The 18260-nt window shown below is 40.1% G+C and overlaps 1 protein-coding gene across 3 annotated transcripts in view; it reads right to left on the minus strand.

Moving 5' to 3' along the window:
• LOC131949257 (anion exchange protein 3) overlaps window positions 1-16452 on the minus strand; it is a 70600-nt gene extending 54148 nt beyond the window's left edge. For all 3 annotated transcript variants that reach the window (XM_059311072.1, XM_059311071.1, XM_059311069.1), the window contains exons 1-2: window positions 16359-16452; window positions 6570-6960 (exon numbers count right to left, since the gene is read on the minus strand). The gene's annotated coding sequence lies outside the window, so the exon portion shown is untranslated. The remainder of the gene's footprint in view (window positions 1-6569; window positions 6961-16358) is intronic.
• Window positions 16453-18260: the final 1808 nt, after the last annotated feature.

The raw sequence follows: 18260 nt of genomic DNA on the forward strand, positions 1-18260 counted from the left end.
GGCTCAACGGTAGGAAACACCCGACCAGAGGCTCAACGGTAGGAAACACCCGACCAGAGGGTCAACTGTAGGAAACACCCGACCAGAGGGTCAACGGTAGGACTGCAAACACCCGAACAGAGAGTCAACTGTAGGACCCCAAAAACCCAAACAGAGGGTCAACTGTAGGACCCCAAAAACCCGACCAGAGGGTCAACTGTAGGAAACACCCGACCAGAGGGTCAACTGTAGGAAACACCCGACCAGAGGCTCAACGGTAGGAAACACCCGACCAGAGGGTCAACGGTAGGAAACACCCGACCAGAGGGTCAACGGTAGGAAACACCCGACCAGAGGGTCAACGGTAGGAAACACCCGACCAGAGGCTCAACGGTAGGAAACACCCGACCAGAGGGTCAACTGTAGGAAACACCCGACCAGAGGGTCAACGGTAGGACTGCAAACACCCGAACAGAGAGTCAACTGTAGGACCCCAAAAACCCGAACAGAGGGTCAACTGTAGGACCCCAAAAACCCGACCAGAGGGTCAACTGTAGGAAACACCCGACCAGAGGGTCAACTGTAGGAAACACCCGACCAGAGGGTCAACTGTAGGAAACACCCGACCAGAGGGTCAACTGTAGGAAACACCCGACCAGAGGGTCAACTGTAGGAAACACCCGACCAGAGGGTCAACTGTAGGAAACACCCGACCAGAGGGTCAACTGTAGGAAACACCCGGCCAGAGGGTCAACTGTAGGAAACACCCGACCAGAGGGTCAACTGTAGGAAACACCCGACCAGAGGGTCAACTGTAGGAAACACCCGACCAGAGGGTCAACTGTAGGAAACCCCCGACCAGAGGGTCAACTGTAGGAAACACCCGACCAGAGGGTCAACTGTAGGAAACACCCGACCAGAGGGTCAACTGTAGGAAACACCCGACCAGAGGCTCAACGGTAGGAAACACCCGACCAGAGGCTCAACGGTAGGAAACACCCGACCAGAGTGTCAACTGTAGGAAACACCCGACCAGAGGGTCAACGGTAGGACTGCAAACACCCGAACAGAGGGTCAACTGTAGGACCCCAAAAACCCGACCAGAGGGTCAACTGTAGGAAACACCCGACCAGAGGGTCAACTGTAGGAAACACCCGACCAGAGGGTCAACTGTAGGAAACACCCGACAAGAGGGTCAACTGTAGGAAACACCCGACCAGAGGGTCAACTGTAGGAAACACCCGACCAGAGGGTCAACTGTAGGACCCCAAAAACCCGACCAGAGGGTCAACTGTAGGACCCCAAAAACCCGACCAGAGGGTCAACGGTAGGACCGCAAACACCCGACCAACGGTAGGACCGCAAACACCCGACCAACGGTAGGACCCCAAACACCCGACCAACGGTAGGACCCCAAACACCCGACCAACGGTAGGACCCCAAACACCCGACCAACGGTAGGACCCCAAACACCCGACCAGAGGGTCAACGGTAGGACCCCAAACACCCTACCAACGGTAGGACCCCTTTACACCCGACCAACAGTAGGACCCCAAACACCCTACCAACGGTAGGACCCCTTTACACCCGAGCAACGGTAGGACCCCTTTACACCCGACCAACGGTAGGACCCCAAACACCCTACCAACGGTAGGACCCCTTTACACCCGACCAACGGTAGGACCCCAAACACCCTACCAACGGTAGGACCCCTTTACACCCGACCAACGGTAGGACCCCTTTACACCCGACCAACGGTAGGACCCCTTTACACCCGACCAACGGTAGGACCCCTTTACACCCGACCAACGGTAGGACCCCAAACACCCTACCAACGGTAGGACCCCTTTACACCCGACCAACGGTAGGACCCCTTTACACCCGACCAACGGTAGGACCCCAAACACCCGACCAACGGTAGGACCCCAAACACCCTACCAACGGTAGGACCCCTTTACACCCGACCAACGGTAGGACCCCTTTACACCCGACCAACGGTAGGACCCCTTTACACCCGACCAACGGTAGGACCCCTTTACACCCGACCAACGGTAGGACCCCAAACACCCTACCAACGGTAGGACCCCTTTACACCCGACCAACGGTAGGACCCCTTTACACCCGACCAACGGTAGGACCCCAAACACCCGACCAACGGTAGGACCCCTTTACACCCGACCAACGGTAGGACCCCAAACACCCGACCAACGGTAGGACCCCTTTACACCCGACCAACGGTAGGACCCCAAACACCCTACCAACGGTAGGACCCCTTTACACCCGACCAACGGTAGGACCCCTTTACACCCGACCAACGGTAGGACCCCAAACACCCGACCAACGGTAGGACCCCTTTACACCCGACCAACGGTAGGACCCCAAACACCCGACCAACGGTAGGACCCCAAACACCCGACCAACGGTAGGACCCCAAACACCCGACCAACGGTAGGACCCCAAACACCCGACCAACGGTAGGACCCCAAACACCCGACCAACGGTAGGACCCCAAACACCCGACCAACGGTAGGACCCCTTTACACCCGACCAACGGTAGGACCCCAAACACCCGACCAACGGTAGGACCCCAAACACCCGACCAACGGTAGGACCCCTTTACACCCGACCAACGGCAGGACCCCAAACACCCGACCAACGGTAGGACCCCAAACACCCGACCAACGGTAGGACTCCAAACACCCGACCAACGGTAGGACCCCAAACACCCGACCAACGGTAGGACCCCAAACACCCGACCAACGGTAGGACCCCAAACACCCGACCAACGGTAGGACCCCAAACACCCGACCAACGGTAGGACCCCAAACACCCGACCAACGGTAGGACCCCAAACACCCGACCAACGGTAGGACCCCAAACACCCGACCAACGGTAGGACCCCAAACACCCGACCAACGGTAGGACCCCAAACACCCGACCAACGGTAGGACCCCAAACACCCGACCAACGGTAGGACCCCAAACACCCGACCAACGGTAGGACCCCAAACACCCGACCAACGGTAGGACCCCAAACACCCGACCAACGGTAGGACCCCAAACACCCGACCAACGGTAGGACCCCAAACACCCGACCAACGGTAGGAAACAGTCGGCCTCCCGAGTTTATGGAGGCCAGGTACGTCAGTACACCCAAGTCACAAGTTATCTATCTCTTGTTTTTCTTTCAATATCTAGATAAGGAGACACTTGGCGGCGAGTCTTGGCCAGCTATTACCAGCTAGATAAGGCTAATACATTCAAATTAGTAGCTACACCTACATTTGAAGAGCTGATAAAACCACTTCAGCACGTTAACATTTTTACATTGATAACGTTTCTAACCCTAACGACAAAGTAATGTACTGACAAGACACATACCTACGTCAATAGTAGCTGATGCGCCTGCATTCCTTTATAAACAAGTTACCTAATCAAAGTGGTGGCTTGACCTTAAACAAACAGGCCTCAGTACTCAGTTTATCTACACTACTTTCTGGGGGCAAGGTTTTTTTGCTGTTCAAATAACTTCTGTTTGTATGTGTGTACCATATCGTAAGAAATGAACATTTGTGGAAATGTACAGCATGCATGCAGCAAGGATACCTCGCTTAAGTAAAGGTCATACTCTAAGTTATAAAGTTAGAGGCTAACGTCCCTCCACTTTATGAGGGTTTTCACAAACATTTCAATATCATGTAACACGGTGTGCTTGTGTTAAATGGAGCGTAACAGAAATTTCTCCTCCAGAACAAATGTCATTTCAAGTGCATTTGCTCTCATTATTTCAGCTATTTCAGCGCTTTTGTCGGCTATTTATGTACCCAAAAAAAAAAACGTATAACAACAAGCTTATTCACCAAAAACGCATTACAACAAGCTTATTTACGTACGTTAATTATAAATATATGCCTGAATGTGTAATTATTTTAATTAAAAAGAAAAATAAAGTGAGGTAATAAACTTGACCAGTATCAACAAGTGTATAATTAATACGATGTTAAGCGAGTGATGTCAGATGGTATAGAGCTAGAGTCCATCAGTTGGGTGCAGGTGTTACTAAAATGTTATCTTCAAACAACGACCAGCCATGTTAGATAACACAAGAGATAACTTGGTATCCACCCTCCTCTCACCAATACAAATAACGACCCGACTACGTACAAAGGTCATGATCTACCTCTGGAAATTAATCCTTACTTAAAGTTTGTTTTAAAACTGTGTGCATTTCGTGACTGTGCATTATTTCAACAGACGGTAGTAGCTAAATTATCTCAAGGCAAAAAAAAAAACTGCACCCTAAAAGATGCTCATAAAGATAGTATTTTTCATCAAGAACGATTACATCTGAAAGGGGGGGGGGAGGTGGGAGTGGATTAAACTTTCTTAATGAAATAGCACGGGATTCATACCGCATGACGCACGTTCATGTCTGGTCAAGCGTGAAATTACCCCTGTTAGCTGTAGGCGGTTCATGGTAATCTGTCACGTGTTACAGCCCCGCGTTGCTGCTACATAATGATGTCAACTAAACACATCTCTCGGCATCTAGAAAGGGATGGTGTGGTCAGCACTATGACCAGCCGCCCTTACCTTCCCTAACTAACGCGAGTCAGGTAGGCCTACCCGTTAGAGCTGGGTGGACTCAGGGACATTCTACGGACAAGAACCCGGGATTGGAACTCGAAACTTCCAGTTACCAGTCCTATGGGACACGCAGATTCACTGCAACTAGTGAACTTATTTCAACTGCCCCATACACATTCGGGTTCGAAATGGTATTTTACTTTATAACGTATTTTTTTCTATTTACAGCACTTCTGGTAACATAAACCCATCATTCCACACTGCAACAGCTACAATTCTCGCTAGTAAAACGCATAATTCACACACCTACATTGACACCCTGGTACAGCTACACTTCTCTCAACCAAAACACAACTTTAAAAAAACTTACCTACCATGACCTTCTAAGACATCATTTTTAAATCATCTTATTCAATGATTATAATGTGAAGTCCCAGTATGACTTATATTCTGTTCGACCATATATTGTGTATGTGTCGGATAAAGAATCAAGTTGTTCACGACGACATAATGAAAGCTGAAGGTATTGACTGAACAGTGTCCGGGGATGATTTCTCAAGCCAATGAATGCCAAGCGTTCTTCTATCGAGTGTGGGAAAGAATCAGCTGAAGGCTTCACAAAATTGTCCCAACAGGTTCACATTTATAGGGCGTGAATATAGGCAGTTTTAAAAGGAGATACGTACAAACAAAACGATTGTCTCTGTAACTTTACTTTTGAAGATTGCATCACAAAAGAACTAGTCTAAAACAGCTGCACAATGGTGAATGCGATAGAGTGTTTACAATAAATTGACAAGATGGCGGAGAGCCTTACCCTTGAGGCAACAATGAACCATTATTGATGTAGCTATGCTTGAGATGGGTATGTATGTCCTTTATACAAACTTTGTGATATTGGTATTTAACCCCTTTAAGTTGTATAAGGAAGTCATCTTCATCAAAGTGATATAGGTTTTAAACACACAACATTTCAGCCGTTTCCAAAATTTTTGTTACTGCGTCTCTCTTGAAAATGGTAAAATTCTTTTCATCCCATAAAACTTAATGTTGTACATAAATGTTAATATTTATTAATAAAACCATGCCGACTATATATTATTGTAACCGCCTAGGGTATGTAAATTTTAAACCCAAAACAAAAACCTCCGATGTCGGTACAGCTGTTACAGTACACACGTCATTTCATCAAGTTTAATTGTGCATCCGGCAAGAAAAAAATATTTTTAATATACGCATTTACCGATTTACATCCCTCAGTTTGAAAACCGCTGTAATACAGTCAGCTAACTGACAGGGTGGTGGACTATGCGGGCCAGAAGACCTAATTTAACAGTACAATATTCCCCTAGCACACAGATATATTGGGTCTGGATTGGTGGCTTTACAGTGAGCGATTCCCCCGACACACTGGTCATCCATATGATGAGATTGACCACTAGACAGACGGGGCAGTGGAACTGTTCCATATCTGATTGACTGATGCTAATGGCAAGGCTGGGATACGGTTAAATGTCTAAATTTAGATTTCAATAAGTGGGAATACACAAAGGAGAAATTATTCACGGTTTTAATTAAGTGGTGAGCTATGTTTGGAGAAGTGTGACAGTTTCCATCACGTGACTCGTGTCCCAATTCGAAACAATTAAAATAAAAGGCGTTTACCAATATAAAAAGAAAGTATCTTTTTACTTCTTGTTTTTTTTTCAAAAACTAAAACTTTTGATCCTTAGAAAAAAAAGATAAAAAATAACGACTAGTGGACATTTTTAAGTTGTTTTTTTTTAAACACAGTCACACATCCGTACAGTAAGTATCACCCGATAGCCATTACACAAAAAGTCATTAACAACAAAACCATCTTAATTATTATAGTTTTAGTATATCACAACGGGTATAACTAATAGACAACAAGGGGGGAGGGGGGGGGATAAATTATAGAGTGCTATATCAATTGAACTAAATTCTTCCAACAGTCCGACAAAAACCACATTTTCTACTTACCGAGTGTTGAAAGAAGTGAATAAAAACAGGGTCACAGGTCAGTGGAATGTGAGCATTCCCCACTAGTTCTAGTAGTTGAAACGTCGTCGTTCTCGGCGTGCTTCTCAGATGTCCGCTGGAACCGGCCAAAACAAACGCATCAACTGATGCCAAAGGTACAAGTCAACAGCTTATCGTCTTCAGGTGATTCTCCGTACTCATGGCCCCGCGGCAACGTCAAACCAGCACAGGTCACTATCTAAACACAAATACGCTTCACGTAGTTAGTTCATTTGCAGGAAGCCGTTCTTTAGGCTCGAGTCGTGTTCTGGTGAGAGGTGACACATAGAGCCAGCGAAATGTGTCCAATACAGTAGTTGGCGGCAGTCTCTTACTTCATGACAATCAATCTCTAAAATAAACAAAAAAAAAATTATCTAGTCTGAAATGTGGGTTGACGATTCTATATATACTCACGAAAACAAACAAGAATACAAGAAACATTTTTTAAAGCCCTCTTATCTTAGCTCTATTTACACAAGGCCAGTATGTAAAGGACAGAATTGTTTGACGTAAATAAGGTCAAAGAACACGCGAGGACTGTCGGTGTACCAAGTCCTCGATACACATGACACTATGTAAGTAACCAGGGCAATCCTCAGTTTTAATCAACCTTTCACCCTGCCTCAAGCCATGCTATTTATAGCTCTAACTGAAACTGGTTGACGTCCACATAAACACTCACCACATAAGTATGCTTATACTATAGATTATAGAAATAATTCAAGTTATTACATTAATTAAAAGCTTATACAAAATGTTCAAGTTTAAAAATTAATCAAATACAATATACATGCCTAGATGCCCTATACAAACCCAATACGTGTTTATACATGAACATATGTTTTATATATGCAAACCCCAGTACAACTGCCCGACATACTGAGCCGTAGTACAACAAGTCCCCTGTTATCCAACAAGTCAAGCCAGTGTTTGCATTGATACAATCTCATCCCAGCTTAGAGGAAACATTGACACAAGCTTTTTGAAACCTCGTTTAAATCCCCACAAAAACTCGTCCACATAGATAACATTCAAGTACAGCTTGGCGTGATTGTCACCCTATCATCTCACACAGTCAAACGTGGCAGCCAATGGGGAACAGAGGACAGATCTTAATGGCAGTAGATTCCAAGGCTATTCTAGAACCTTCAGGGCCAGCTAATGAGTAGGTTGGTCTATGTAACGAATGATTGCAATCAGTCATAAGATTAACTAACCAAGCTATGTTGATTTGAGTCACTTTCCATCCAAGTATACCGCAAGTGTTGGAGGCCTCCACCTTGAAGATGTCAGTAAACAAATGTAGATGTAGAGGCAAACAGAAGCCATCATGCCGATGTAATGTTGACAGCTGACACACATAAGACGGGTGCTAGTACCGGGACACCAAGATATGGCGGATGACATCGGTGGTTAGATGACAATAGAACAAACAATTGGGAATTCTTTCACTTTCTAGCACACAATCTAACACTCACGCTATGTGGTTCTATTTTTAGTGCACTATTAGCCTTTGCCAAGCCCCACCTTCTTTAACCTTCCTCGTGTACGTCTTCCTATTGTTCAAATGCATGTTCTAAACTCCAGGTCACAATGTGTTTGTACTATGATGGGGTGGTATCACAGACAAGAAAGACAAGTACACTTATTGAACGTTCAAACGGCAGAAATTGTCTGATGGGTGAGTGAAACACATATATGAGAGCACGTCGCGTGTGGGCGTTACCTGCAGCACTCACCGCCTATTGCTCAGACTATTTACGTGAATGTATTGAATGAGAACGTTAAGCTGCCACTCATATACACTGATTGCCCAATTATCATTGTATCTATTCTGAGTGGGCTACCACTTCAAACAATGTGTCACCCAGTAGCCCCAGGTTTATACCAAGTAACCTGACACACACAGCTGGGGAAATGCATGTCGACAGTTGTTTGGTGTGGTCCCGTCCATTGAAAACCACTGCCCAATAACGCAGTTCAAAGATGTGTTTGAATACAGATTGGAATCGTTTCAAGTAGTTCAATCAACAGATGGGAAATTATCTTTTACATTGCTGGGCTGTCTAACGCTTTTACAAAGCACCAACAGAGATGGAGTGTACAGTGGGGGTGTACGGATGCTGTACCGCCTACTTCAGGCAGTAGTGTAGCGAGTGGGGGGTCGGGGGGGGGGGGGGGACATATGTCAAAATGAGTTGGAAAAGTAAATTGAAAGTTGGGGGGTGCAAATCGAAAGTTTGAGGGTGGTGCAAATCGAAAGTTTGAAGGGGGTGCAAATCGAAATTTGTCCCAAACCGGGAAGGGTCGCTACGCCTCTGACTTCAGGCCTTAAACTGTGCATAATGGCACTAGTAAAATACGGTTAAATTAGACCAGATAATAAAATGGAAGTGTGTCATGTTCTGTGGCCTCGGACTGCTTGGCTATATGAAATGGGTGACCAGTGAGAAAAGTTCAACAAGAAATTTTAATGTAGGTTGCCGATAGTACAGGGCAAGCCTAGTAACAACTAACTGTAGATGGTAACATAGTTCAAATAGCTGCCATCTAAGTTATATTTGATTATATCAGATCACAGTACAGTACCAATCTATGCTTGTCGTGCGTGAAAACCTTTTGATTGTACCACAATTTCGCCAGTGTGATGTAAAGAATCGAAAATAAAATCAATCATGGTGACGAGTGTGGCGACTTTTGGAACTATTGCAATAGGAGAAATGGTGTAACATAATGATCCCAGCTGACTATTGAACGACTCTGGCATTGTGTGCCCCTAACCTACCTTTTTTTAAATGAGGTTCCTCTCCGTTGATATAAAGTTTTGGAAACAAAATGTCCAACAGTATGAAGAACAAAAATTAATGAGAAAATAGTTTCAACACACAACAATAATTTTAACACAATGAGTTTAGTAAAAACATCAGCCAGTCACCTAGTATTTAATAAAACCTACAAGAACTAACTTGCATGCCTGTCAATTTGTCTGTAAAAATAGCAATGAGTACCCTGGAGTTGGTTAGATAATGAAGAACAGGGAAGAAGCTATAGAAGAATAAAAACGTTTATATGGACTCCTAATACTTTTAGACAATACACTTCACCAGAGGCGTAGCTAGGGGAGGGCGGGGAGGGCGGCCGCCCCGGGCGCCGACCCTAGGGGGGGCGCCAAAAGGGGTAGAAAAAAAATTAAAAGCTCATTTCAAGCTGCAGTTTTGAGTTATAAACAGTCAAAGTAAAGAAATTTAACGGCTGAGAGACTTAGCATACTGATTTAACTGTTTTCCACCTTGATTGTGTAACTGTAAAACTTTATCTTTAAGAAACAGTGACTGGAAAAACCGCTTTCCAGCTTTCCTAGATGGGGCAGGGGGGGGCACTTTTTCGAAGACTAAAATCGGAAAAATTCACACCGGATTAAGGAATAAATAACCGATATCAGTCAGAAAAGAAACCAATTGAACTAAAGCGTATTTTACGATTGTGTAACATAAAAATGAGTTAGTGACGTTTAAAATCCGCTCTACCATTTTTGTCCAAAATGGTGGGGCTCTTTTTCACTAACAAAAATCTCAGGATTTGTACTGGATCGGTTACTAGATAACTCTTTTAACACTTAGAAAAGAAACCAATTGTATTAACACTTAATGTACGATTTCACTACACACTTTTGCTAAGTAACAACGCGACTAGTTCTTTGTACGATTCTTACGATTCTCTCAGCTTGATCGTGAGAGATCAGATACTTTTACTTGATTGCATTACATCTTGCCTGGATCACTGCATTAAAGAAAAAAAAAATATAACGGATTCTTGTATCGCTATCCGATCAGTAAAATAGCAGACTGTCGGAGCGGGTGGATGGGAAGCGACACTCTTTGCCAAAATTTTAAGAGAGAAGAAAATTAGTATATTCTACTGATTATTACTTTGTTCAACATAACTGATAATTCAAAATTGCAATATTGGCCTATTGTTATCGAAATTGTTCTAAAGACACGACCAAAAGTAGACCAAATAAGGCTTGCACCTTCTACAAAATACACTCTAAAGCATTGGTGCTTAACTTTTTGGAGTACCGAACCCCACCAGTTTCATATGCGAAATCACCGAACCCTCCTTATTAATAGTTGTGTATCGTCCACAATAACATAATCCGATCGTGAATCAAATGAGTCGGGTGTGTGTCTTGACCTCCGCGGAAACCCTGAGACTGAATTACCGAACCTCTCGGGTTCGATGGAGCCCACTGTTCTAAGCTCATTTGATTTTCTACTATTTATTCGTTTCGGCATCTTAAGGGGAATTTGATTGGCGTCCAGTGACGTTTTAGTGAACGACAATAAGCGTAATTGTTAATTTTTTTCCAGATTGTCGCACACACAAACACACACGCATATATATATATATATATATATATATATATATATATATATATATATATATATAGGGGGGGCGCCAAACTGAAAGTTCGCCCCGGGCGCCGGGAGGGGTCGCTACGCCTCTGCACTTCACTAAAAACACAAGTGGAGGATGTGGGGTGGAGAGAGAGAGAGAAATGCTGCTGGCAATTTTTTCATATTTATAAGACAAACAAATGTAGGTTTTTAAAAGCAAATTGGAAGACAAGCAAAACTGTATCCACTTTAGTTACTCACTTTCATCTACAAAAATTTGGGTTATTAATATAAATAATTAGTATCAGTAACATATTTAAACAAAATGTCTGCAATATAGGCCATATAAATAATATAATGTAACGAGCCGACCCGCTTTAGTTGTTTTATTTTCTACTTTTCAGTAATTCATAATTTGTGAATTCAACAGTACCAATGCTGCCACTGAAAATATTTGCTTTAAAACACTAACCTCCCCTCCTCCAACCCCTACCCTATACCCCCCCCCCCCCCCGTGAAAGCAGCCCCCTCTTAGTTACCTCCTCTAAGTTTAAAATCGTTTCAAACTTAATTATCTGCCCCTAATAGCCATCACTAAACCCGGCTCTACAATTGTAAACATTTAGCGCGAACCACAGCTCACCAGACCATGTGGGGGGTGTGGGTGGTAGTGATAGAGAGGAAGAGAGTGGACTGCTAGGCTTGCTTGAAGCTTGTTTCTAATGTCTCCAAGCAGAGAATTATATATAGGGCAGGAAACAGATTCAACCCTCAAGCATCTACTTTTAGGGTCGATTTTCGCCAATTTTCAAAGTAACAAATATTGACATATTATATATCAATTTTGTTGCTTAACAATCGAGGAATTCAAAAATATAAAAATTAATAGCACTAGACATTTACATCACGTTCAAAATGTAGATTAACCACACTCACTCAACTGAGATTTTTTTTACATCTAAATGTAGTGAGGTCCAAAAATCCACGAAATTCACAAAATTAACGATATAATTACACAGAAATGTCACTTAGGCATACATTTATTTGTAATTATGTCAAACTTTACAAAATATACCAGTTTATAGCTTATTTCTATAATTATTCTTGAGAAAAAAAACGACCGCCCTCCCCTTTAAAATTCTGGCTTTTAGAAACACTCTGGGGAAGAAAAAAATAACAGAGTTAAATATAGAAGGTCTATATAAAAAACATAATTAATAAAATATGTCTATATGCCAATTTTTAATATAGTTGCAGCATTTACATGGCTAATTATAATTGTTTAGTACTTTGAACATTAATTTAAAGTTACGACTGTCTGTGGCGTCATTCAAGTGTAGTGTCAGTGTAGGTGAACAGGGTGTTAGGGCCTGATACGATTTCATTAGAATTGGTAATGAACAGAATGTATAATTAGAACTGGCATATAAAAACAATGTTGATAATAGATGCAGTTGTTTTAATGCTACTTATAATAGATCAAAATGACAAACATAATTAAAACCTAAGAATCTGGAAGCGGTGACCTCATTTTACTGACACGGTTGTCAAATAGTAAGTGAATAGATCTAGATTTAGAATCTACGTAATTTTGAAAATACGCTAGTTCTAGAAGCAAAATCACTTTTAAAAACTGAAGTTAGTGATTAGATCTATAATGAAATTGAAATCAACAACTGATATGTAAGTATCTTTTGATTTAAAAAAAAAATACGCATAGTTCTAAGAAAAAAAATTCTATGGTGTACTCGATCCCTATCCCAAAACGTGCCAGCCATATCGCATGCGTAGTCAGCTACTCAGCTGCTTATCAAATCGATGAATTTTAAAATTATATAATAAAAGTAGGTCAACCTAAAAAAAAGAGTAAAATGGCTCCCGTTTTCACGACAGCCGTCACTCGATTCATAATTTACAGAGTTATAAAGTTCTACTTTCTTTTGGCTATAGATTTAAAGAAATATTAATTTGTTATTTCTCATGCGTTCCAACAATTGTACCTAATTTTAATAAACATTAGATTAGTTAATAGTAAGGACTCGATTCTTTTTAGAATTAGCCCTCGACACTATACAAGACTATTGCGAAGAAACAGACTCGCGCGAATGTCGTGCGTAGGCTGGTTCAGTGGCGAAGGTTAGAACCCAATTTGCGACGGAAAATTTTTACTTTGAAATAATTACATTATCAATTAATTTCGATTTAAAACAAATGGCTTAAAGTCAAAAGTAAACTAAAATTTAAAAACTTTGTTATTCGCAGTGTACTCAAGATTCTCGTGTTTTAAAGATAAGTCTAGTTTTACTACGTGTGCGTGCATGGTGCGAATACCGATTTTCCGCGACAGAAAATCATTAAAAATATAAAAAAAAGTATCTACGGCAAAATAATAATTATATTTTACAGAATTAAATAGATTTAACTTAACTGTTATTTAAATACATGCTTCGGAGTAAAAAAATACAATTTTATATCCGTAAAAAATTAACTGAAATTCCCGCTTTCAGCGACGCCGATGTGTCGTAATTTTCGGCAGTCATTTTGTTCAAATTAAAGTAAAAAACGCATTCAAATATACTTTTTTTTTACTTTCATAATTTACAGCAATCATTTCTAATGAAAAATCCATAAAAAAATAATAGTTATTTTTACAAAATATTATTTCTTACCTCATTAGTGCAGTACACGTACTTTCCAAGTAGATCCATTCCGTCTAGATTTGCATACTTCGCATCCTTCGCCGCGGCACAAAATGTCATAAAAAACGAATTCCACAAAAATGTTGCTAACGAAGCTTGTAAAAACCTTGCTCTATTTATCAGTATAAACAAAATCCCCGAACGATGTCTGGTTAGAAAGTTTATGAACGGCGAAGACCGAATATGCATTTTGCGGTACTAATCTGTTTCCTGCCATATAGATTATATAGATCTAGGTAAGGCTAACTATTTCCACTTAATGTATAAAAAAATTGACATAAAATTCTTTACTAGATATGGCAAGAAAAACAACAATTATTTTGGGTAAGCCCTTTAACTTAATGATTTAAACTTGCCTTAGATTAGAAGTAGCTAGCAATAATGTCAATAAACTACTGGCAATATAGCAAATAGAACCCATACAATTATTGATGTATGAATAGCATGCTGATGCAATTTTTGTTTAAAGAATTATTATAAAATATAATATGTTACGCTATTTGGTTCATATTTTATTAGGAGCAAGAAACACTATCCAACTTACAATTTTGTCTAGCTTACATAAAATGCATTTACATGTGACAGGGATCCTTTTGCCAACAATAACAATGTTTCTTAAGATATGATGACTACCACCTGCATTAAGGCCAATTAAGGAAGGTATAAAATTAGATATAGATATTTGACAATAACTGAACCATTCCCTTGAAATGAAATACTAATCTTTATGCTATATATATTTATACATTTGGAAATATTAAATTAAACAATATAGCCATTTTATATGTGGATATGAAATTAGAATAACCTAGGTCTCTAATTGCATTATAATGTGTAATGTCTCATATTTCAAATCAGCAAATTTAATAATAACGCTGAAGTGTAGATCTTAATTCAAATCCATAGTTATCTGAATTTTGTGTGATTTTATAGTCTTCAGACAAGAAATGTATAATCATGTAGATCTAGTCTATAGTCTATGAAAATGCAATAAATTGTAACATAGCAATTTTATTGGGAAGATATTTTGACCTATTTTTTTTAACTTAACAAAGACAAATTAAGGAAACAGGTTTGACAATGGGAGAGGCACTTATTCTTAGGTTGGTAGAATAGAGAGTCAAACAGAGGAATACAATCAGAAGAAAGAAAGTGGCGAAGCATTTGTCCACATACGCTTGGTTTAGTATAGTAGAGTACCAGACTATGGGACAGAAGAAGAAATTTGATACAATCTAGGCCTTAGGCCACCTAATGGCATATCTCTAAGACTTGTCAAACAAGAGAAGATTATGCTTAAATAATAAATAGGACTATTAGGCCTAAATAATAAACAGGACTATTAGGCCTAAATAATTTAAATAGACAAAGTCAATAATAACAAAATAGATCTACTAGATATAGGCCTAGGTATAATTGTAAAAGTAAGTATTAGAAGTAGATCTAGGTCTATTGTAGGATCTAGAATCTAACTAAGTAAGTAGTAGTAGTAGTAGGCCTTTAATAAAAGGCCGATGCTAGCCGGAAAAAGATATGCATGCGCAATGGAGAGAAACTACGACTTGCCATCGCGGCGATGTTTTCGATGGTACTGCGCATTCGTGTGTTTACAACCACAGAACCCTAACACCAACCCTAAGCCCTAATCCTATCCCTAACCTTAGGTCACTGCGCATGCGCAGAGCTATCTTTTGCAGACTAAGTGGAGACGTTGGGGAAAAAATCTTCTTCCGAGTAGTCACTTCGTTAAAAAAAACATTGCATAGACATAGATCTACATGAGAATTAACAATTAGATTCTATTAGATTCTAAGTAGAACCTAATGATTCTAATTCTATAATCTAGATGGTCTAACTAGAAAATAAATAGTAGATCTAGCTAGATCTAGAAATAGTATAGGCCATAGGCCTAAGCCTAAGTCAAGACTAAATTATTAAAATCAACTTGACTAGGCCCAGTCTAGTAATTTAGGCCTACTTAGATTTAGAATAGAAATCTAGATCTAGCAGTGGCCTTACAAAAAATTATTTTCGTGAATAAATATTCAACACTCAACAATTACCTAATAGAATAATGATTAATTATTATAATTAATGCATAGGCCTACATTTTACAACTCTAGTTTTACTCTTGCTAGGCAGCTAGAGTAGAGTCACAGAGTGAGTAAGAGTACTGTGAGTAGACTAGACTCTACTCACTGGCTACAGTAGTACTCTATGTAACTCTACACTACACTACACTACTACACTAAACTTGACTAAACTTCACTTCAATTTTCAATGGTTCTCTCTAACTCTATCAGACTCTATCTATTTCAATGTGATCTCTAGGCCTACGCATTTTAAAATATTAACAATATGCCGGATTAATATTATTGCCTTACGCCATATTTCAATACTTAAAAATTAAAAATGATAAATAGGCCTAGGGCAGGGCCTAAAACAGACTAAAACTTGATGTTGACGGTCCATACCCAACCCCTCCCCCCTTTTTTCCACAATTTCGGCATTTTACTATTTTCTGGAGTCTTAAGTTAAGTCTAATATTCATATTTAATAGGGCCTACTAAATAATATAGCAATAAAAACTAATATTTCTAGTGTAACATTACGCCGAACTTGATAAGCTATTGAGAAATCTAAAAGCTTACCTCAATGAACTATGCTAAAATCTACCTTGTTCCGTCTAGTCTATGTTATGTACCGTACTGGGATATGCAGAAGTTCTATTTTCCATCGACACTTTTTAATAAATACGATACTGCGCATGTCACAACGGAAATGGAACAAGTTTTTCCCCTTCCTGATGAGGCTATATGTTCATAATTATTCTCACATTCTAACCACTCAACTAACATTTGGCTGTATTTCCAATATTTATCTTAAAGCGATTGACAAAATATTTTAAGTCTAGCTTTCCAGCTACTACTCCCTGTATTACACACAGCGATCAAATATTAAAGGTGTATTAAAAATAGAAAAAATATCATTTTCCCCTGCCCACCCCTGCGTTGTCAAACAACGTTAAATAACATCCAGTAGCGTAGCCGGGGATAGGTCATGGGAGTGGGATGGTTTAAAATGTTATGCCAATACGCCATACTGTAATACATACATATATATATATATATATATATATATATATATATATATATATATATATATATATATATATATATATATATATACAGAGGCGTATCCAGGTTTTCGTTGTAGGGGGAGCGAAAAGAGCAAAAAAAGGCGCCGAATTTTTAACGCGTTCTATATATATATATATATATATATATATATATATATATATATATATATATATATATATATATATATATATATATATATATGTATATATAATTACTAGCTGTATGTCATTACTTCGCTATGATGTAAAATAAATTGAAAATAGCACTCTGAAGAAATAAGAAAAAACACACAATGTAGTCCGACAAAACAAAAATTGTATCAATCTAAACAAAAACAAAAGAAATCTACACACACTACAACCAAAAACAATGAACGTAACACAATCTGTTTTGTAATTCTTGTAAACTAATTTCTTATATAATAATTCCTGTGAATTTTTTTAAGACAAGTGAAATAGGGGAAATAATCACTCTCTTAATATAAATATGTATAGCCTATATCTACACATTCAATTATAAATGTCAAAATAAATAAATAATTACTTAAGAATATAATCAAATTGTTTAACACTATTCGTTTTTACAAAATGTTTTTGTCTATAATCATAATTTAATATATTGTCATCATAAATGCTAAAGTATTACAGCATAATGAAAGTTTTTTAAATCAGAGTTGGTATAAAAAGCACGCTTTTCGATATAACAGAAAACATTCAAAATAAAAGCCTACATTTAACTAAATATCTGTCTTTTAGTTCAGATCATATATTTTTAAATAACTACTGCTACTTTGTGTTCTTTAAAGATCATTTTTAACATAGTGATAGCTATGGGTTAGATCACTGTATTGATCACACACCTTTTTACTGGTAATTGCAAAAACAATATTCACAGAGTTTTACGTTTAAAAAGCTAAGTTTTTTGGCGGCATGGTACTTTGGTACATCACTACTCGTTTTTCTACATGTACTTAACAGATCAGTTCGGGGTGGGTTGGGGGGGGGGTTGTGGGTTCAACTTAATTCACCACTGTCCGGTCATTTTAGGTCAATTATCCAACCCAGTGTATACGTAGGTATACCCAGGGGCGTAGTGAGGGGGGGGGGCGGGGGTGTGGACCGCACCGGGTGACACCATTTAGGGGGGTGAAACCAAGGCAAAAAATAGCAAAATATATAGAGAAAAACTTGAGGGGGGGTGCAAATCGAAAGTTTGAGGGGGGTGCAAATCGAAAATTTGAAAGTTTGTCCCCGGGAAGGGTCGCTACGCCTCTGGGGGGTGACACCATTAAGTGCCGCACCGGGTGACACCCGACCTCGCTACGCCGCTGGGTATACCATTAATGTCGCTCTACACAATTGTGGTGGTGAGGTGTGTGTGTGGGGGGGGGGGGGGAGATAACCAACTCAGAGT

Source organism: Physella acuta, unplaced genomic scaffold (assembly GCF_028476545.2).
Source record: "Physella acuta isolate Inbredline_101_S28 unplaced genomic scaffold, ASM2847654v3 ptg000680l, whole genome shotgun sequence".
In the NCBI taxonomy this organism is placed as follows: Eukaryota; Metazoa; Mollusca; class Gastropoda; family Physidae; genus Physella; species Physella acuta.